Source organism: Dysidea avara, chromosome 2 (assembly GCF_963678975.1).
Source record: "Dysidea avara chromosome 2, odDysAvar1.4, whole genome shotgun sequence".
Classification (NCBI taxonomy): domain Eukaryota; kingdom Metazoa; phylum Porifera; class Demospongiae; order Dictyoceratida; family Dysideidae; genus Dysidea; species Dysidea avara.
The window spans coordinates 29610491-29632961 of record NC_089273.1 but is presented as its reverse complement, the minus strand read 5'-3'; the positions used below and the strand labels follow the sequence as shown (position 1 = coordinate 29632961).

Genomic DNA, 22471 nt, shown 5'->3' with positions numbered 1-22471 from the left:
GCATTTGACGTTTGGGCATACGCCTAGTAGTATGACCCGAGCATTCGACCTTAGGGGACTTTAGAGGTAGGGTTAGGTCGGTTTCTTTACTGGTATTCTTCATGAATGACATATACTTTTTTGTTAAATTTTTTTTTTTATTCACGTGACTGCCATGACTGGGCACAACCTTAATAGCCTAAATTGTTAGAGCACCTATGATGTGTGGGATTTGACATGGAGCTTCAATTTTATTACATGCCACTTTTCACCACTTGTTCAACTTCCTCACCCTCGGGAATATTATAAACTTCGAATCCCTTCTGAAAGCCTGACATTGCCCATACTGCAGGAAGTGGAGCATGACATTGATTGGTACGTTATAAATACTCAAGACATATATTAGTTAAGCAATAGAGACATTCCATCTCCATAGTAACTAAAAATTGGCAGTTTTTTTATCATTTATTATTCCATAAGTTGGCTATATTGCTGTGCAACTCTATCGAGCATTCTACAACTTGATATTTCACTGGACTGACATTTTTTGGTTTTACACATTTTTAAGGGTAGGGCTATTGTACATTTGGGTGACTTGTGACAATATTTCACCGCTGAGTTATGAATACGATACTTCAATCCTAAAAAGTAACTGTGATAAGCCAAATGGGTTCAATTAAATGCATTCTAATCACTGCGTGACAGTATCTACTCTACTGTATAGCAGATATGCCGACATGTTGGTTATGTCCAAAAATGTTTCTCTCACTGTTAGGCACACATGATTATCGAGATACAACTTTTTAATAACATATACCCTGTATGATGTGTCTGAACACACAAACTAGATGCTATCGCGTAACTGGTTGTATTTCATTACTAGAATGAAATGTCTGCATTCTGTTAGTATAATTACAGTATGTTAAAGTATTGCCGCAAGTGTTACGTATATATGAAAAATAAGGCACGGGGCGCACGGCCAAGATGCTAATAAAGCACGAGGCGAAGATGCTAATAAAGCACGAGGCGAAGCCGAGTGCTTTATTAGCATCAAGGCCAAACACCGACTACTTTATTTTTCATATAGCACGAGCAAGGAAATGCCTTAAATGATTTATGGAACTTTTTAGTGTAGCTTTACCATACACTAGGACATGTAATTAGCACACATTTCACAGCAGCCTGAATACACACAAACTAGTTTAACAAAGTAACTCACACACAGCTCACCATAGTTTGGTGTGGTTGATGTTCATCGCATATTTTGGCAGGTTTTGTTCACAACCCACAATCGATTCTATTGTGACGCATGGTGAAGTACTTTTGTAATATCTCCAGGACTTGTCTGTTTACATTAACAAACATAACAGCAACGTTACTTTCTCCCACCCATCATTGAAGCATTTAGATATGTGTATAAAAGCAATCCAGTAGTAGCGCTATGGGGTGATTGACCACTCAGCACGCTGCAGGCTTCACCGGCTTGTTTGATTAGTCATACTAGCATGGCACTGCAGGCTATTATCCTGCACTAGGGCACGTGGGCAGCTGTGCTTTATTGCCCACAAAGAATGCTGTATTGCACCGCAATACGTGCTTTAATCGCACTCTTTGGCAATAAAGCACTGTTTACCCTAAAGTGTACTTTATGTACACTGTTTCCTTTGATCTCACCCACGCAAAGTTCTATAGATTGTATTACAATGCCATTTAGCTATTAATAGAGTAGAAAATTGCATGATCATAGCACAATGGCATACAAAATGTACAAGTGTTAAAAGTAGCTAAATTTAATGTGCCCCCATTACACATAGTTACATATCATGGACTCCAGTGACTAGTCACCAATTCGCTATATGTGACCGGGCCTGTGAAAACAGGGCGTATGGGCACAAACTACATCCTATCACTCTACTCAGTACTGGAATAGTATTCCTGCATTCTGTAACTTGCATCATGATGCCAAGTAAATGCTTACTAAGAGCTGAAAATTGCAATGCCATAGCACAATGGTACAAAAAGTTATGAGGGATGAAAGTGTGAAAAAGTAGGCAAAAATCACGTGCCCACATGCTCTATTATCACAGGCCCAGTCACATATACGTATTTTATAATAAGTTGTATCACTATTATCATGTGACCCTAAGAGTGAGAGAAATGTTTTTTGGGAAAGCCATAGGGCGAAAAGAGTTTATGGAAGATTTCTGCCAAGCAAAGTGGTTTATAAGTGACTTGTCACGTATCTAGTTTTGGAGGGCGCGTAGTACTGGATGCTACCTCCTTGTGATTCAAATAGTAATCTTGAAGGAAACGGTAGAAATTATCAGACAAGGATTCATGGACAAGCCAACCGCTGAACTGGAAGCGGATGTGATACCTGGCGACATGGATGATAATAAAAAGGAAGGTAGTGATTCTTGCTATAGCCACGTCACTATGGTAGTAATACAATATACCTCAGCCAGGTGTGGCTACTATCAAAGCTATGACGTTTAACGTAGTACACCCTATATAGAGTCATAACTCATGAGTGAGCTAACTATTTTATACACTATAGTATACACAATATAAATGCACACATTTTTGATTAATAAAGTGTAGTAGGAGCCCATATGAAAATGGGCTCCTAAAATGTATGTTGTGAAGTCAGAAATGTTTCTAGGTGTTACATGTGTTGGTGATTTCACAGCAGTGCAAATGAAGGATTGCTCCTGGTGTCCACTAGTATCCTGACTGTCACTGAAACTCATCAGGTACTGTAACTTTCATACACACTGTAAAGGGTATTCACAATGATGCAGGATGACCAATCAAAACTGGAGCAAATTGGTCTTGCTAGGACATACGGCCACTCAATACCAAATGTTTATTTTTGGCACTGACAGAAGAGTACGTAGATACTGTCAAGCAGTAAATAGAATACATTTAATTGAACCCATTTGGCTTATCACAGCTATTCACCACTCAGTGCTGAAATGTTGTCACTAGTCACCCAAATGTGCAGTAACCACACCCTTAAAAATGTGTTAAACCAAAAAAAAAAAAAAAAAATGTACAGTAGTCCAGTCCAGTGGTTAGACACTACCAAAACAAAATGGGATGAATGCTCGCAAGCAAAATGGGTGCCATACCCTTTAATTAGTGAGTTTTTTAATTACTCGTACTCTCGTGAGATGACATTACATTTGAGCGGTACTGTACACCTATACAACTTTTTGCCAGTATTCCAGCAGCCAGTATAGAATAACTTTATCTAATAATTAAGTTTATCGGTACCATTTTTCCTTGTTTTTCTGTTGTGTGCTGTAAAATGAACACTATGAGAAGCACCTCTGCAATGAATCCACACATCAGTTTTGAATGAAGTAGGAATAGTACAAGATGGTTTCTGTTTTGCTCTTGATAGGCCAGCTAATCACACACTACTGCGATTTGGCACCTTAAGAAAAGAAATGGGACGTAAAGGAGTACAAAGGTATGCATGTACTGTAGCTACTGGTAGTTGCATGGATGGATGGACACAGACATTTTCAAAATACTCTTTTACATTTATATAATAGTTACTGTAATTTTCACGCCTAATATTGCTCTGTACAGTAGTCTTCATTTTGCATATAGTGCTTATCCGTTTATAAGCACATGTGCGGAGGATTGACTAGAATGCTACAGAGTACTATAGACTGTAACACTGTTGTACACACATTCTAGTAATCTAATATAAACTCACAGAGATTCAGCTGGCACGTCCCAACTTAGTCTCACAGGCCAGGCTCTTAGAACATTATTGCTTACATAAAATGTTTACATGTATAATTATTGTGATTGTGGTATAACTGTTTTCATATTGTGATATTATGATTATGATTATAATCAGTATATATAAGTCATTACTTTATTGCCATAGTTTCATGCTGATTTATGTATCACAGTAATTTGTTGTATCATGCTTAAAGGTGCAATAATCATGTGTGCTATACGAAATATATTCTATACCACCACACATTAATCACATACATTTGTGCATTCATTAAATCATTTATTGAGTGATATATGAAAAGTTCAAGCATTGTTTGGTTGAACCAAAACATTAAATAAAAGGTCAATTTCAGTTTTGTTAGTTTTCTCACAGCCTACCATTTACCTTGTTAAAATAAATTGCCTACCGTATGTAGTACATATGCACAGTAATACACTTGATAGAATTTAACAACCAGTTATTTTCACATGCAGGAACTTCAAAAGCTAGTATTGAGAGTTACAGTCCGATCATTCCTTGGTCACTTTCTAGTGGCCACTGATGCTATTGGACAGATAACAATAACATCAACTAATGAATGTATGTGTGTCACAACTACTGTATTAGCATAATATGATAAATGTATAGACTATCAACAATATTTGAATGGATCATGTGACCTTGAGATTATGATGGTAGTATATGTACATCAAAGTACTCATAGTCTCACATTTATTTTTAGTACAGTGTTCAACTTCATGCTTTCACCACATGTTCCCTCATATACATAATGGTGATTTGATCTGGATGATAGCTGGTTGAGCCAAAATATATATAATCCCCTTCCACTCTTATGGAACAATGCAGGAGATATTCTAGAGTATGTACTGTATGTCCCTATATACCTCCTATAAAATATTTTCATTGATATAGATTTTTTTTTTTTTTTGATTTATATCAACCTCCAGGCAATTTACTACAGTACAGCCATTCTTCCCAGATAAGTAAATTATGATATGTCAACAACTGCATGCATGTGTGGAATTGCCTGGCTATGATTAGTACTGACAGCTAGGCATTATACAATAATGTTGAATGTCAAAGAGCATGATGGCTGATTGAGAGAGAAAAACAATGCCGAAGAACTAAAGTAGAGTAACCAAAAGCAAATGTACCATCTTCTCAACAATGATATTACCATGAATTGTCTGAAATTTCCCCTGTAATCACTACTAGAGGGGCAAATGTTTAAACTAAGTATCATGCAACCAGAGTGTATCACCACAGCAAATGTTTGGAACCACATGCACTATCCCCATTGCAGCATGCATGGTTTTGTAAAAGACTTTATAGCTAATGAATTTAGACAAAAGTCAGAAAAATTGAGAAAAAAAAAACTGTGGGGTTCTTGGCACAATCATGCAGCTTGCAGCACATACTTTGCCTAGTGAGTCTACTGAGTCATTAAATTGAATGATAATTAGGCTTGTGTACATTTGACGAGGCATTTTACTTTAGTGATTGTATGTCTATGTTGTAACTATGACAATGAAAAATGTTGTATCCTGTTTAGGGGTGAAACGATATCAAATTTCAGGTATTCGAATATTCTTCAAGTTAACGAACGAATTAATGAATTGTTCTTTAATTTTCTGTATAATTAAGTGCTTGAAAGGGACAAAATCACTTTGATTACTACTAAAACTTTAAATGTTAACAAAGAAAAGTCTTTTACATGTATTATTAAGATGAAAAATTATAGTTTTAAATGACAGCTTTCAGTTGCCAAAATGTTTGCAAGGTTAAATGTGTACATTATCCAATTAACAAAGATTTAACGAACAATGAATATTTCTTAACAAATACGAATATTTCTTAATGAACAAATAATGAATATTCGTACTATTCGTTTCAGCCTTAATCCTGTTACACAGTGGAGTAGTCGAGAAACTAGAATACCACTACATCATTGTCTCCTCAAGTTTTTGATCATAGGTACCACTTACAGTTACTCCATGGCTAACAGGCAACCCGGCAGCTTTCGGTCAACTAAGACACCTTCATTATTAATACCTTCATTAGTACAAATTGTCACTTCCGCATCATCCATGCATGGTAGCCATATCCAACTCCCAGACCCTATAGAACCATGGTAGGTTGGGGTTATCACAAGTGTTACCAGTAGGACAGTTAGGACCAACCCACAAAGGATCGCCTAGATATAATAAGATTGGGTACCTCATTAGCAGTACCAGCCTCACAATAATAGTTGAAGCATGCCAGGATTGGAATGGAAGTACATGGACAATTAGAATGATAAAAGTTTGTTGGATTTTTACATTACTGTATATCCAGCGACGTATGACCATATAATTGTGTAGACGAGGATTGTCATAAGTTATGGATAATCCATCCGACTTGTTCTAGTGTTAAATGCATCACAGTAAAAACAAACTAGTAAAGGTCACTACTAATGTCTGCCGCAATACTCACAACTAATTTTGTAGTGACTGTTGTGAAGGTCACTACAAAAGAGTAGTGAACATCACTACACAAAAATAGTGGGTATTGTGGCAGAAATTAGTAGTGAAATTCACTACTAATTTTTTATTTATTTTTTACAGCGATCAATTTGAACTTTCATGTAGCTAACCTCTAGCCATTCCACACACTTTTGGTAACTTATTCCTTTAGAGGAGAATAATACAGGATAACACCCAGCATCATCACTTGGTGATCTATAGAAACTGATGCCATCATGCATACGTGCTCTTGTTCCATGCTGATCCAGTTGGATACTAATGATCGTCTCCTCTGGTAATGTTAACACTAGAAATTCTAGTCCATCCACCAATATTACCACATACTACTTGTTGCTCCATATCACAATAATTATACTGGCAGTAGACTACTTGACGAGTTAATTGGTAAGCCAAAAGTATAATATCCTGACTTGTTGCAGGTTACAGCCGTCATAGATCGCCTTACAAGACTCTCCAGAGTAGAAAGGATAGCTGAAAACATTACACTACCAGTTGTTCAGCAACAGCTTGTCAGTTACTAACTTGCTGTTGAAGTACATTATTATCACTAGTGCTAACATTTTACATAATAGCTAGCTATAGCTAGGACGGGGCTAACAATTCACACCAACCTCAGTCTCTTTAGTGTTAAAACGTGCGTAACATTGTAAATTGCTACAACTAGCCTAACTAACCCATTAGCTCATTCTATAGTCTAATCACTTTAACACTGTTGATGACTTTGCTGAAGCAGTAGATAAGAAACTCCAAGTGGATGTAGGCATTCTAGATTTTTCAAAAGCTTTTGACAAAGTATCACACCCCAGACTATTACACAAATTGAACCATTGTGGGATCCAAGGGAAAATATTAAACTGGCTAAGAACATTTTAATCTGACCGAACACAACGAGTAATAGTGAATGGCTCACTGTCCTGCATTGTAATGTAATGTCAGGTTTACCCCAAGGCTCTGTTTTTTAGTTTATATTAATGACATTGTTGCAGATATTCAAAGCCAAATTAGACTGTTTGCTGATGACTGTTTTATCTATAGAACTATTCATTCTCATGAAGATCATGTAATCTTACAAGACTTGAATACCTTAACACAGTGGCAAACAGATGGAAGATGATATTCAATGTTTCAAAATGTACTATAATGCAAATCAGTACAGCTCTTCACAAAAGCATTTTTTGTCTACGCAACTGATGAATGGCAACCCACTAAGTCTTGTTACAGAACATAGATACCTTGGGATACTGACAAACTATCATGGCATCCCCACATCAATTAACTGTGTCACAAAACCAACCAGCTACTAGGGTTTCTGCAATGTAATCTACGAGGCTGCTCAAGAACACTTAAGGAACATAGCTACAAACAACTGATTTACCTACTAAGTATATATACTGTTCAACCATCTGGGACCCCCACCATCAGAATGTTATCCACCAACTGGAAATGATTCAACACCGTGCTGCAAGATTTGTGTTAAATAATCCTTGGAGAAGAAACAATCAAGACAGTATAGCTATCAAAGATGTTCAGTAATGAACTTGAAGTGGCCTTCCCTTCAAGATCGAAGAAAACAATATCACCTTCTTTTACTTTATAAAATAGTTAGAAGTCACCTCTAAGTCCTGTTAAATTACCTACCCTGCCAGTCATATTATAGTCTCGCGTAGCCAGACCCACTCTTAGCGCGGCGCTTATCGATTGATAATTATAAGCGCCTAGCTGCGAGAGGATCTGGTATAGTTTGAATACTCTGGTTCGAATAGCAAAGTTGTTCTGAGTTCTGACACCCTGAGCTTTTTCAGGGTGATAATGAAATACTTGATTAACTTTCATCGCGCCACGTCATTTTGTGGGTTGTTAACAAATTCCTTTCTCTGTTGACAAGTCCGCAATGTGACGTGGCGTAATGAAACTTAACCAGGTGTTTCATTATCACCCCTGAAAAAGCTCAGGGTGTCAGAACAACTTTGCTATTCGAACTATACCAGACCCTCTCGCAGCTAGGCGCTTATAATTATCAATCGATAAGCGCCGCGCGAAGAGTGGGTCTGGCCACGCCAGACTACCAGTCATACTCTAGTATTCAATCTCAACACCCTCTTAGTATCTGCTGACGTATATCGCGTTATTCCTTTTCCCCATAAACTATCCCCCAATGGAACAATCTCCCTATTTAGCAACATTACTGGTTTGACCCTTGAACAATTTAAAGAATCTCTGTCTACTTTAGGCCACTCCACTAATAAATTCTCTGTTTCCCGTCCTGGACTCAGCAGGCGGGCGGGCGGCCCATTTCAGTCCATTATGAGCTGGTGCAGAATATTTCAGCGAACCGGCAGAGCGTAGGCGTTTGATTGAACATTATTAGTAACCAAGAAACTGAGTAGTATTTGTATCCTATTACACACTGAGTAAAGTAGTCTCGGGAGTAGTCGAGAACTGAGATAACTATATCCAGGACCCCACTTCGTGCCCCCGGATAGCCAACGTGACTGCCAGTAGAAGCTAGGAAGCTGACTTACTAAGAGTTGACAAGAAATCACTTCGATAATTCCTCAGCCGGACTGATTGGTGAGTTGTGTGAAACTTTAGCTAGATCATACTGAGATGTTATATAGTCAAGCCACCTATGCCAGTTCGCCGGGCCAACAACACTTTTCGGACTCGCGCAGCCGTATAAACTGCCAATTATCGACAACGACTTTTCCATGGCTGTGTAACGCTGTAAGAAAAAACGCTGCACGCTTGCCGCTTCCACAGTGGCGTAGACAGGAAATTTTTTTACCGAGGCCGCGGCAAAGTTTATACATTGACCTAGCTAATTGCCGAGAGAGTCTGACTCAACTGATTCACAAACACTCAGTTTCAAGTTTGGCATTTGCAGGTTGACTAGTTGGATGGAAGAAACTGTTTCAGAAGACTCAGCGTTTTTCTACATGTCATAAGTAATGCTCCAGCTTAGTTAATGCTACAGTATACCATGCTTCAATTATTAGACCAGAGTCAACTATCGATTAACGGACAATACTATGTTCGGACAGCTGCCACTCACTTCATAGAAATCCTGCAGCTTAAGTTATTGTACCAAAAGGTAGGCTACACTAAGCAGTAATTATCCTCCAATAATCAGCAATGCATCATTAATTGCTTGAGAGTTGTAGGCAATAGTATGCTTGGTCTGATAAATTCTACATTCGGACAAAACTATCGGTTTTCGGACTTTGATTTTTACTACCAATAAACAATGTCCAATTTATTTCATATTTGTATACAATATACCTGTAGTCATTAGCTATTGATAGCCTAAAAATGGTTTCGTTATCTTTAGTATAGAGGGAGTAGCATGCAGCCTTACAATTTTCAGTGGTAAATTTGGACGCATTTTATTTTTAATTTAGCCATGCCCACCAGTAAAGTTAATGTTTTGCAACAATTGCACTAGTGCTAAAGCATAAAAGCAGGTAAATAAATATCTTTCAAGAGTAGAAGTGTACTTACGAAGTTTATATTCAGGATATTTCTGTTGGCACGCCGCATTTTGGCTCCTAAATGAAGGAGATGCACACAAAGTAGAAAAATGAAGTTATGAGAAATTACCTCCTTATTATCTACAAATGTTAGTCTTGGTGCCCAATCACAAATACCATCCTGGAAATTTAAAGGCGTTTCTTTCTCTGCCTTATATGGGTGCATAAAGCGGCATTTACGTGCATTTTTGGATACCCATGTAAGGTAGAGAAAGAAACGCCTTTCAATTTCCATGACGGTATTTGTAATAGGGCACCAAGAGTAACATATTATATGGGTGGTCAGGAGGTAATTTCTCTTAACTTTAATTTTCTACTTTGCGTGCATCTCCTTCATTTAGGAGCCAAAATGCAGCGCGCTAACGGAAATATCCTGAATATAAACTTTATAAGTACACTTCTACTCTTGAAAGATATTTATTTACCTGCTTTTGTGCTTTAGCACTGGTGCAATTGCTGCAAAAGCATTAACTTTGCTGGTGGGCATGGCTACATTAAAAATAAAATGCGTCCGAATTTACCGCTAAAAATTGTAAGGCTGCTACTCCCTCTATACTAAAGACAACGAAACCAATTTTTGGTCATTAATAGCTAATGAATACAGGTATATTGTATACAAATTTGAAATAAATTGGACATTGTTTACTGGTAGTAAAAATCAAAGTCTGAAAACTGATAGTTTTGTCCGAACGTAGAATTTATCAGACCGAGCATACTGTTGCTTACAGCTCTCAGCTATTAATCATGCATACTAGGGCTGAGCGATACTGCCATTTTAGTATCATAGCTGGTGCCACATAGTGTATTGCTCAACATTCCTGCAGGAAGTCCTTATAGGTGATAGCAAACTAGCCACTATCATCCTTGTTTACAGTAACAGTTATTGTAACACATGCTTTGAGGTTGTTATGGTGTTCACACCTCTCTGCAGGGGAAACCAGATGGGTGGACTTTATCATTTACAAGGATTCTTAGCCTAGTACTGCATAACAAATGGATTTTTAATGACAGTAATGTACAGGCATGGTATCATGATAGTTAATAACAAAATATCGCGATATCGATACTTTCAAAATATCGCGATATATCGCTAAAACAATAGCATCGCTCAGCCCTAATGCATACCTGATTATTGGAGGATTATTACTGCTTAGTGTAGCGTACCTTTTGGTACAGTAACCTAAGCTGCAGGATTTCTAGGATGTGAGTGGCAGCTGTCCGAACACCATATTGTCCGTTAATTGATACTTGACTCTAGCACTCAGCACAAAAAGCCAGAGATATTTTTAAAAGTCAGGCCATCCGTGGACTGCAACGGAGGTCATAGTCATGCACACTATACTTTTTATTGATATGATGTGATATTTAAGTCATGGCAGAGATCATCTCTTTCATGTGATATTAAGCTGCATGTCAAGTTAGGAGCATGAGGGCATGCTCCCTCAAGGAAAATTTTGAAAATATATGCTTTGAAATAGCATATGGAAGCTATTTTATGATAGTAACTGCTAATCCATGATGTGATCAATTCAGTAGCTCAATGCAATGCCATGCAGTTGACTCATTGACTTTTGAAAAGTAATTTAAAGAGAATTAACATAAATGTATATGATTTAGACCAAGCAGTGTAATGAGAACAGTTACTATAGTCTGTACTGAATGTTCTATTAGAGTATATTACGGTGACTCGATCTTTTTGATACAAATTCAAGTAGCTGAAAAGTGGTTCAGCCAATGGCAATACCAAACTTTGTAACTGTGGGCTCCGGCCCTGCTTAGTACTACAGCCATATAGATTCTGTTATGTGTGGTACAGTATTAATGCTGTATTAGTAGTAATAAAAGTTTGAGTAGAAAATTAGGGGTGCCACTGACTGAAAACTCAAGCTGCTCAGCCTGAATTGTTGAACATTTTACCGAGGCAGCTGCCTCGGTTGCATCAATGGTAGCTACGCCATCTGTGAATCATATATTCATCAGCTTGACAACCAAATTTCAGGCATTAAATCTTTTCTATATCTAAGATATAAGCGATAACACAACCCTATGCGATCTGCCATTTATCATCACCACATACTGTTTATCATCATCCTGTATATTTTCCATAGTACAATTATCGGCACCTCCACTATTCTTTGTTCCATAGATGCTTCATAAAATTTTGGCAGCCACACTTATTTATTACACAGACACACTGTCTAAGCACCTAGCTACATTTTTCCAGTATTAAAACAACCTAACAGAATGCACGGATTTTAAAAAAAAATCAAAAACATGAATTCATTAAAACCACAATATTATTAACACACGTACAATCAAGTAATAAAGGTTACACAACACAGCTAGAACACATTCTAAGTCTTCCATTTGCATCCACAACAGTTTCACTGACACAGTCTTCATGCAGCCATTTTCACACGCACACATAGCCCACTCTACTTGATTATCTATGCTATATCGTCCTCAAATGTTCCAAAGCACTCACAACATTCATAGTCCTAATCTTGTGGTTCTGATATGGCTGCTGCTTGTAAAGCATCATGTTCAGCAGTATGTGTTACTGTATTCTCTGCAGTGACATTAGAAGTTAATATTTCTTCTTCTGTAGTCAAATTCCGTGAAGGAGGACTTGATTCCGATATTTCCAAAGTGACTGATCTTTTACGCTTTGATTGTTTCTTTTGTTTTGATATTTTCCTTGCTTTCTCTTCAGCTTTCTTCTTGGCCAGTTATTCTCTTTGTTTTTTCTTCTCGATTCTTTCTTGTTTCTTCTTTTCTTTTTCTTTCTTTTTCTTTTCCTCCTTTTATCGTAATATTGCATAGCCCTCTGCACTTGTTAACACCCGTGATCCTGTGACCCTTGTATTTGCAGTATTCTTTTTTGGTGGTGGTGGAGCCATGTACTGCACTAGGTACTTTGAAATAGCACTAGTAGAAGGTGTACCAGATGACACAGACTGTGAATTACTTACACCAGTTTCACAATGGTGAGAGGAACTACAAGATGAGGGAGTAGCATTTGTCAATGTAGAGTGCTGGGGTAGTGAAATGGGTTTATTTGCATCGGCAAGAGATGAAATAGGCTGTGTGGAGATATGGGAAACACGGGTTGAGTTGAGCCAGGTGTGACATCAGTGGAGCCACAAGAATCATCAGAATGGGAGACATATGGTGCATGATCTGCACATGGCACATTGATATGTTCACTGTTAGATACAAAAGTGTGAAATGGAGACATATCATCTGCAGTACTGAGTCGTTAAGGTTCAGTAGGAGGCACATCTGAAAACGTATACTTCTATCATGTTCTTCAGGATAGTTTAACTGGAGCTACTGCAAGTACCTGGTATCAGGTGCCAGATCATAACCTTCACTATAACGTTTAGCAAAATGAATTTCTTCTTCTTCAGTAAAGACTGCTTGTGCAATGACACCATCACTGTTCTCCGTATCACTCTGCATTAAAATACTGGCAGTGGTTGAATCAATACCACTGGTTTGCAGTATCACTTGTTCACAAGGATCATGGTCTAAAACGGCCTTTGGATCAAGTGGATATATACCACATGTTTTAAATCCACTAATTACACTAGCAGGGATCAACGTTGAAACCGGGTCACTACTGCTGACCCGGATGACCCACTGACCCGGATGTGATCCGGATTAATTAAAGCCGAGACGTGTTTCGGCTATTCTCGGGCGAGCGAACATGTCTACATTTTGAGCGTTTGATTCGTGTTGAGTAAATATTGCAACTTCAGCCTAGCTGTAGGTTGAAGACCAAAAAAAAAAAAAAAAAAAGGTCTTCACCTACTGACAATAGCTACCCCTCACCATAGATAGCCTCAGTTTCGTGCTACATACTGCACTTACTAACAAATAGGCGTGGCTGAGCATATGTTGGTAATGCGATAAGTGGGCGTGGCTAACGAAAGAGCTACGCGATAGCGTTTATAAGTTCCACGTCATCAAACGAACAATTTCGTTTCTCACGTGATCCAATCCGGGTCAGACACGGATAAATTGTAAACCGGGTCAGACCCGGATGACCCGGAGAAAATGTGACCCGGATGACCCGGATGACCCGACCCAGTTTCAACACTGGCAGGGACCAAACTCTTCAACCAAGCCTTTGAAAATATTTAATTGAAGTGATACTTTGTAATAATTCTACCAGGGTGTGATTGAACATAATTGTGACAGACCTCTTGTCAAGTGCATTTGAGAGATCCAAAAACTGCTGCATCAAGTGGCTGCATCTCATGTGTGGGGTACAAGGATATAAATAATAACATCATTTTCTCTGCCATGGTAACTACATCTAAATTGAAATGTGAACTGTGGCTGTCTAATAGTAAAAGTAAAGGCTGGCTTGATCCGGCATGACATAAGAAGTGTTGGAAAAACCACTGTTTGAATAACTCAGTATCAATCCAACCACTGTCACTCAGACCATAAGTAGTGCCAGGGACCTCTCCTCTAGTCCATTCCATATTAAGGTTTTTGGCATCAAATAACTTATAAATGGTGGCATAGTCTGGCCAATAGCATTGATACAGGCAACAATAGTGATCTGAGACTTATTTCCTGATGTACAATATCTCACTTTCCTCTGTCCTCTTCTAGCTATTACATGAGGAGAACAATGATTAAGGGGCATTCCAGACTCATCTACATTGTAGATTTTCCCTGGTTTGTCCATAAAATTATTTTCTGTGAGAATATTCTTTAAGGTTATATAGTAATTATCTAATTCTTGTTGTTTCTTCATGGCATCCATGTGTACAAATGCAGTTGAATCACCTTTACGTAAGCTAAGCTGTGGTTGTCTCTCAATGAAATGCCGATCACTGATTCTACACTTTCTCAGTAAACCCTTCTCCCTTGCTGTTGATTCTACAATGTTTATTGCTTGCTTTCTAGTTTTACCATAGCCCACCTCTGCTGTAGTCTGGAGAAATTCAGCCATTTTTTTCTTCTGTTTTGTCCAGATAAGGCTTAGGCCAGGATTTAGCTCCATGCAAAGCCCTTCCAGTTATTCTGTCTTGAAGAGTAATTATAGGTACTCCATACTCCATGGCAGCCTTATTAACGGAGCTGTTCCCCTGAACCACTGCAGTTATAGCAGCCACCATTGATTGGTTTGTCCATTTCAATCATTTTCTTGGTGATTCACTGGCAGAGCAGAAGACGATCGTTTCTCTTGAGATATCCGCTTCTTTTTCAGCATTCCATGTGGAATTGCACTAAACACGAATAACACAGTTCAATTCAATGAAAACTATAAACACTAATAACTTACAAGAACAAGATAACAATAACAAACATAGAACATAAAAGAATTGTATTGTTAATCATGGATAAAGCTCATCATCGCTAGCCTTACTCACTGAATATTTCCGTAAAAGTAAATAAATCATGGCAGCCAATAATAAGTACAAAAACTGATGATAATAAATATCTAATCCAAAACAGCCAAGCTGTAAAAAAAGTGTGCGGCCCTCAAAAAGGCTATGGTGAAAAAAGATGTGAAATCCAAGGTGGCGGCCAAGAAATGGCTGTGATGGTAGGTTAATGGTAAAAATTTTAATAACGACAATTCAGGTGAATTTTTGTGCCACTTAGTCTTGGAAAAAAATTCATCTAAATTGCCGTTATTAAAATTTTTACCATTAAACTACCGTCACAGCCATTTCTTGGCCACCACCTTGGATTTCACATCTTTTTTTACCATAGCCTTTTTGAGGGCCGCACACTTTTTTTACAGCTTGGCTGTTTTGGATTAGATTTCACTTCTTTTTGTATTTGTATACCCCAAAGCCGGCCTATGGCTGGCTTTGGGAGCTTTGGGACTTTTTAAACCTGTATTTTTTTTCTTTTCCACAGGAAGAAGAAAAGATGAAGCAGATGTACTTTAAATATTTCTGATTTTATCAGTAAATGTACAAATTATATATATAATACATATATTTATTACTGAACTTTCCATGGTGGTTTCTTTGTAACTGAACACTCTACAAAGTGACTTCTTCTTGCTGCTCTCTCTACAGGGTGAATTGTTTGTAGCTGAACAATCTACAAGTAACTTCTTCTAGCTGATCTCTCTACAGGGTGGTTTGTTTGTAGCTGAATTCTGTGCAGGTGATTTGTTTGCAGCTGAGCTCTTTACAGCGTGGTTTCTTTGCAGCTGAACTCTCTACAAGGTAAATTCTTCTAACTGATCTTTCTACAGGGCAATTTGTTTGTGGCTGAATTTTCTACAGGGTGATTTCTTTGCAGCTGAACTCTCTACATGGTGGTTTCTTTGTAACTGAACTCTCTACAAAGTAATTTCTTCTAGCTGATCTCTCTAGAGGGAGATTTGTTTGTAGCTGAACTCTCTACAGGTGATTTGTTTGCAGCTGAACTCTCTACATGATGGTTTCTTTGTAGCTGAACTCTCCACAAGGTAACTTCTTCTAGCTGATCTTTCTATAGTGTGATTTGTTTGTAGCTGAACTCTCTACATGATGGTTTCTTTGTAGCTGAACTCTCTACAAGGTAACTTTTCTAGCTGATCTCTCTACACAGAGATTTGTTTGTAGCTGAACTCTCTACAGGTGATTTGTTTGCAGCTTAACTCTCTACATGATGGTTTCTTTGTAGCTGAACCCTCCACAAGGTAACTTCTTCTAGCTGATCTCTCTACAGGGAGATTTGTTTATAGCTGAACTCTCTACAGGTGATTTGTTTGCAGCTGAACTCTCTACATGATGGTTCTTTGTAGCTGAACTCTCTACAAGGTTACTTTTTCTAGCTGACCTTTCTACAGGGAGATTTGTTTGTAGCTGAACTCTCTGCAGGTGATTTGTTTGCAGCTAACTCTCTACATGATGGTTTCTTTGTAGCTGAACTCTCTACAGAGAGATTTGTTTGTAGCTGAATTCTCTACAAGGTGACTTCTTCTAGCTGAACTCTCTATAGGGTGATCTTCTCGTAGCTGAACTCTCTGCAGGGTGATTCGTTTGCAGCGTAATTGTGACATAGGTTGGGTTTTGTGTCATATCTCGATGGCCTTTAACTTGATTCCTTTCAAACCACAAAAAGGCACTCCTACGATAGTTACTCCATCTACATAGCAATTTTCAGCTCATTCCTTCAAGTAGTTTACCCTGTGGGCGTGTCAGACCTTCGACCTTATTTTACGCAAATAATCGGTCATAACTCCGTGAATGTTCATCGGATTCCTACCAAACTTGATACTGAGATTCGTCTTAATGAGCCCTTTAAGTGTGCCAAATTTCAGCCCAATCCAAGCATGCATTCGTGTTTTATTGCGGATTCTGCAAAGTGTGCAAAAAGAAGTAGAAGAAGAAAAAAACGAAGAAAAAAACCCAAACTTTGGCCGCTTGTATCTCGGAAATGGCTAGAGCGATTTTCTTCAAATTTGGTATGTGGGCTCCCCTACCTCTCTGGCATTTCTGTAGCAACTTTGGTTGTAATAGGATAAGGAATCACGGAGCTACAAAGGTGGGAAAATCACGTTTACTTTCTTCCTGTAAATATACTCATGGTGTGGCGTGCCGGCTTCTTGGGCCGCACGACACACTACTGTGTGTCTTGATGTGTCGATAATAGGTCACTTACGCTACTCAGCAACTGTAAAATGTATTCCCTTGAAATTTACATCGTTGATTGATTGATTGATTGATTTGTGACTGCATGGGATAGGAAGCTTGTTGTTGATAGTATCCCAGGGAGCTGAAACATCACAGCTCCAGTACAACAAATGTACAATAATTAAATAGGTACACAAATGCAATATGATCATAAATACACATAAAATAATAAGTAGGTCCAGCCTTGGTTGTCAATGAAAATGAGTAATCAGAAAATGTAAGTAATCAAATAATTCATTGAGTGAATCAGATTCAATAATTCGACGGAGCAATTTTGTTCCAATCTTGGATGGTCATTTGGAAGAAACTCATCTGATAATATGTTGTGGCACTGCAAAGTGCATGGAGAGGATGGAATTGGCGGGTGTTGTACATAAGTAGAGGCAAGTGGACTGTAGTGAGGTTGTACATTGATGGATGAATTTGTTTTACGAGGTTAAAAAACATGGTAAGCCTACCGTTATAACAATGCTGTTCTATAGTGGACCAATTTAAGGGTGCTCGCGGCTATTTGAAGCCATACAACATGCATTTTTTGTATTGTTGCTAATACTCACATAATGTATAAAATGAATCCATATGCTACTTGCGTTGGAAGTGCTTCTCTTTCTCTTCAACACAAACCAAACAGAATTCTTCTAGCCTATACCATTTTATAACTATGCGTAGTTCTTTATGAAGCGCTTAAATCGAAACTAGTCCTCCATTTTTCGCAGTAGCGCACTGGAAACCACGTTGAACAAACTTCAGCTTATAACTCACAACTCTATGTTTAGTATTAGTACACAACGTACATAGAACTTAAGTTAGTACTAAAAGTGTGCTACACCATTCAAAACCTCATGTTCTCGGTGCCGTAACTCATGAAGCCATAACGCTACGGACAAAATCTAAACATAGACCTCTGGAGAATTTATCAGCGAATCTCCCTACAAACTTTGAAGCCTTCACGGGTATCACTCAAAAACTAGTTTTATTTAGTAAACATGTGTAAAGATTGCGTGCGCCCAACATTATTGATACAATAACCACACAAATTCCTATTGACCGCAATCACCAACTTTTCAAAATAACATGTCATAAACGCTGTTCTAAACACAAAAAGCTCTGTTTTCTCTTCTTCACACACAGGAACAGCTTCTTGCTCCGCCTGGAGTCTCCAAGTCGCTCTTGGATAGGTTACGCTAGGCACGCCATCATCATCAGCTTGTAACGCCTTGTGATTCCAGCTGGTAACATTGTCCCCTACATAAGCAGCTTACAATTACAATACTAACTACCAGCATACCCTATCACTCGAGAAAACAAGGCACGAACTTGCCTACAAGCGAAAAGTGCGTTCACACTTGTTGCCTTAAATAACACTTACTTTTAAATTAATTCATAACTGTTGATCCATCAGACAATCATTTGCTAACACTTCAGTGACGATTCTAAAGCGAAATAACATGCTATTCTTCGAGCTATTCTTCCTCGTGTTCTCTGGTGCAAAACATGTCCACTTAACACGGATACTACAAGTATGCGTAGTAATGCCAATTATGATGTAATAGCCGCATGTGGTTTCTGGGCTGGCACTTAAACGGCTTCAAATATCAGCGAGCACCCTTAATGCCAATGAACTGAAACACTGCTTGTCAATCATGAATCGATAGTCTTCCTTTACCCATCTTGCTGCCCTTCGTTGGATCTTCTCTATATTAATAATTAGATGTTTCTGGTGGGGTCCCATGTAATTGCAGCATATATATTCAATCACTGGTCTTACTAAAATAAAATAAGCTGATTTTCTGACTTCTTTAGTGCACTTGTGTAGCATGCACTTGTGTAGCATACACTTGATCAGGTTAAGAACTTTAGTTGCCTTATTGATCTTCAGTTGGATATGATAAGATCATGTCATAGAAGTATATAGTCTAATCCCTAGGTGGTTGTGCTGGTCCCCATTTTCAATGCTTGCTCAGAGATATAGTAAACTGTGGGGGTTGAAGCAGGTGATGTGGTACAGGTCATTGATACACATTTCTCAACGTTCAGCTTCATCTGTCAGGTATTTGTCCATTGAACAAGATGGTCGAGGTCTTGTTGTAGGAGAAGATGGTCCTGAGGTGATGTAATCACTCTATATAACACACAATCATCAGTATAAAGACGGATGGAGGAAGAAATGTTAGCATCTATGTCATTAATATATAGTAAGAACATCAGGAGTCCAAGGACACTGCCTTGTGGACACCAGACAAGACTTTCTTTGTGCTAGATTTGCAACCTTCAACAATGACTATTTGTGTTCTGGAGGTGAGCCAGGTAGAAGTCCACTTATGAATGTTAGACTGTATGCCGTACGTAATTGTACCCGTGCAAAATGTGCATTATACCAAGATAATTGTTACCGTAGATTCCCTAAAAATTCAACAGAAATAAATAAATTCCGTTTGTGTCTGGCTGAACAATTAGGAAAAAATGTACCAGTGCTATTGTTGATTTTTTAGGGATATCTCTAATACAGTTTGCACGCTTCATGGCTATGTTATTTGCAATCTGTTTACTGCTTACTTTCTAGCTACAGGGACCAACAGGAATGCCTTGCGGCAAAACTGACAATACTGGACACTACACTCACTTGGCTGAAGCACTAACTTATATACCGTGATTGCCTACATTATCCAGGAGAGATTTCATTGCTACATTGCTTTTGAATATAGTCACTCAGACGTAATATTAAGGATTTCAACAACTAGTAAAAATAGAAACCACAATCCGGCAATAATATTATTAAACCATCTCGTGATAATTAATTAAATATTGCTCCCAGATGCTGCATGAAGTGTTCCGTAACTTAACAGAGCATTATATCTGAGGGTGTATCATGTTTGTGGGTTCCAGGAGCGATGTTATTCTGTCAGCAGAAATGAAGATCGTTTTGTGGTAGCCGTGATGTCACATGATGATATTGTTGGGCACGTTCCCTGAACAATTTCACACTTGCTGCTTCATCCAGCATCAAGGTAGCATATTTTGTGAGGTCACTGGGAGTCTTTAGTACCAAAGAAACCTTTGTCAACTAGTACTCCAAGTGCTGAAAATTAGCACTCTTATATTAGAAATTTTCTTTGTGCTTGCCGAAATTTAGAGCACGTTGCGTTCAAAGCACAGGGAGTACTGAATATTTAGAGATGCTGAAATTTTAAGGAATCTACAGTATGTGGTATTGTGTGAATACACTTACATTTCTAATGATCAAGGAGTAATCACATCATTGTATACCAACAAATACATGAATTATGCATAGCTACTGATGTGCACGCGTAGTTTCTTCAATGGTGTGTGGCACTAACATCTATCTATAATGTTGGTGACCTTGCATCAACGAAGAGTGACTTTTTTATAATGTAGGTTGGCCTTGTGCACTGGAATTTCTGAGCATATGTGCAGTACTCATGCAGATGGATTGTCAAGATACATGTGTCCAGTTACAGGCTCTACACAGTCCTCATGAAGGTGGCGTATCAAGATGTGTCCCATTACAACCATGTACATACACAGAAGAGATTAGTTTTGAGCAGTAGACAAATACCACAATTGGAATGTACTCTACTTCATTTGGATGATGATGTTGCATGAACTAACATAAAGTGTCTGAGTAGGATACCAACAGTTGGTGCATCACCACAATGAGCTATAGTCTAATTCAACCTGTGTTTGTCACTTACAGTGGTTTATATACATCCTAGTTGTGTTGTCTACTTATTGCATGACAAAGTGTGTATACAGTATTGAGTATGGGTACTCAGCTGTACTGAGCAAGAAGGTCAACACCAGCATGTGTATTTAGATAAAGAAGAGTTGTTTTTTAGTTGCTTTCAGAATTAAGGTATCAGCATAGCCCAGGTGAATCATTCATATGAAGGGTGGTTGCTCAAGTAAGGTTGTAATAGGGAGGTTGTAATAGGGTAGATATTGTGATGTATGTTCTATTAAGGTAGTTAAACTAGTAGAGCTTCTGGAAGTTTCAGTTGTCCCTGTAGAGTTAACCAAGGAGTGAAAATGCATCTCCCTACACATTGAAGACTGCAATAGTAACTTCACGATCTTGTCCACCATTTTTCACCTGGTAAGGTAGATGTATGTTCTATTAGAGCAGTTGATTGTAACCTTCCGTTCTTCCTCACTGACAATGGTGTCATCCTGAGTGTGTGAGTGTGTCATTTAGGTGAGTGTTCCTTGTGTAGTCTGTTAGGCAGCCTGATTGGAGTGATCATCACTTTTTAACTTGCTACACCCACTAAGAAACTCTACTTTTTGACTGTTTCCTTCTCTCTTGCAGTGGTTCTGCTGATAATCCTCCATTTTAGGTCTGTCTATAGCCCCTGACCTGCTTGTATTCGTGTCGCAGTAATTATACTTCGTCTAGCACACAGCGGTATAGGCCTCGCATACTTAACTATGTGCTATGGTAATGGAGGCATTAGGATAACATTATACTCCCTATATATTACCTCTGATTGTGTAATTAATGAAGTGTGGGCAGTAATGTGTAAGTGTCTCTCATGGACTATCTCCACTTACAGTTGTGTAGGCAGGAGCTGTGATTTCGTGTCTCGTAGTAGTGTGTGAGTGTATCCTGTTAATTAAAAGTGTCTTGTCTGCTGCAGACTCCGTATTCTTTTCTGTGGGAAGTGTCCATTGCTACAGTGTGTCGCTGTGAATTAACTATCACAACGCTTTGGTTATCTCCTTTTATACTGGCTGGTGTGATTGCCAGATAATATCGTACACACCTGATCACATGAGCTATCTACTTTGTAATTGGTTAAATTAGGAAACAGTGATTGATCCTCTTTTAGATGAAAGCTTTTAGATAAATAGTATTGATGACATCATTTTTGACTTCCTATTAGCAACACGTGTGTAGCGGGATGCCATTAAATTTCCTGTAAATGTTTAATGGTGATTTACTGGAAAAATTAACAGAATGCAAAGGTACACCCATACGGATAGAAACATAAACCACCTTATGACACTTTG

At 38.3% G+C, this 22471-nt stretch overlaps 1 protein-coding gene and 1 long non-coding RNA gene across 2 annotated transcripts in view; one reads left to right on the top strand and one right to left on the bottom strand.

Annotated features, from left to right (window-relative positions):
• The first annotated feature begins 8549 nt into the window (after positions 1–8549).
• LOC136247038 (death domain-containing ATP nucleosidase-like) overlaps positions 8550–22471 on the top strand; it is a 103871-nt gene continuing 89949 nt past the window's right edge. The window contains exon 1 of the mRNA XM_066038637.1: positions 8550–8829. The gene's annotated coding sequence lies outside the window, so the exon portion shown is untranslated. The remainder of the gene's footprint in view (positions 8830–22471) is intronic.
• LOC136244266 (uncharacterized) lies at positions 18435–19050 on the bottom strand. Its single transcript, XR_010695135.1, has 2 exons — positions 18813–19050; positions 18435–18688 (listed from the first exon to the last, which is right to left on the bottom strand). It is a non-coding gene; the product is annotated as an uncharacterized lncRNA (long non-coding RNA).